The sequence below is a fragment of the Monodon monoceros genome, unplaced genomic scaffold (assembly GCF_005190385.1).
Source record: "Monodon monoceros isolate NGI ecotype Baffin Bay Population unplaced genomic scaffold, NGI_Narwhal_1 Super_Scaffold_13, whole genome shotgun sequence".
In the NCBI taxonomy this organism is placed as follows: Eukaryota; Metazoa; Chordata; class Mammalia; order Artiodactyla; family Monodontidae; genus Monodon; species Monodon monoceros.
In genome coordinates this window covers 55,382,194-55,383,467 of record NW_021703769.1, presented here as the reverse complement: position 1 = coordinate 55,383,467, position 1,274 = coordinate 55,382,194, and the positions used below count along the sequence as shown (strand labels likewise).

The following is a 1,274-nucleotide window of genomic DNA, read 5'->3' as shown; positions in this document are numbered from 1 at the left end:
GGAGTTTGGGGGAAAATGGATACATGTATAACTGAGTTGCTTTACTGTGCACCTGAAACTCTCACAACATTGTTAACCAGCCATACACCAATATAAAATAAAAAGTTAAAAAAAATAAAATTGCTCCCTGTAAGATAATGGTGACAATAATAATCAATTCATGGGATGGCTGGAGAGATTAAATGGTTTATTATGTGATGGTGTTGATTCCATTCTTAACCCATAGGAGGCGATCACTAAATATGTCTTTTTCTTTCTTTTTTTTTTTTTTAGAAAAAACACATGACTTTATTATTCCCAGCACAAAGGGCAGGTCTTCACAGAATGAGGGGGCAAGTTCTGACGGCCGGGAGGAGGCTCCTACTTGCATGTGATGAGCGGGTTCCGCAGGACCACAATGACCGAGGCCCCACGCAGGCACATCTTTGAGATGTAGTGGTCCTCGTTGACTGGCTTGGACTTCTCCTTGCCCTTACCATTCTTGGGGACTTCGGTCCACAACTCTTTCACATTCTCCAGCACCATGTTGCAGTGCCTGTCGAAGGCCTTCACGTGGCCCAGGAGCTTCTTGTTGCGGCAGTTGAGCATTTGGGTGTTGTTCTTGACCCACTGGGTGAGCATGGAGAGTGGCCATGCGTTAAACTTCTCCTCCTCCCGCTTCTACGGCTCCGCCGGGGTCATCTCACCCTTGGACTTGTTGGGGAGGCTCATGCTGGCGGCAGTGGTGGCCGCGCTCTCAAGTCGCTACTGTCTCCTCTGCGTCGCTTCGTCCTCTTTTCACTTTTCACTGCCTGCTTCCCTGAATTCTAAAAGTACAAATTCTGAACTAGATCAATAATGTAGATTAGCCTCATGGCATCCCAGAAAGTGACTCCCAGCACTCAGATACTTTGTCAATGGATGCAATGCATGGCCTCTTTCTACCTAGAGCAAAGACAGAGTTGACACACTGTTGTTGATTTCACCTTTCACTAAAGCCAAGGAATCTGCCTGCCTTTGAACTGGTCATGGCTGAGAACCACGCACCACCTTTAGAAGAGGTCTGGCCTCCAAGAAAATCTCAGATATCACGGGGCCACAGCTGGCGTGATGCCTCTTACCTGGGCAGGGTGGAATGATTTATACCTGATCTGTCAGAGGTCACCAAGCAGCTCAAAGCTAAACTGAAAGATTAAGAATTGATCCAGATGTAATAACAACCCTGACTAGACATCCAGGCTTCCACTGGCGGCCCTTAAGGCACTAGGCAGGCGGCCTCAGCTTGCAGAGGGTGG

At 47.7% G+C, this 1,274-nt stretch overlaps 1 pseudogene; it reads right to left on the bottom strand.

Moving 5' to 3' along the window:
• Nucleotides 1-360: 360 nt before the first annotated feature.
• On the bottom strand, nucleotides 361-711 carry LOC114894936 (annotated as a pseudogene).
• Nucleotides 712-1,274: the final 563 nt, after the last annotated feature.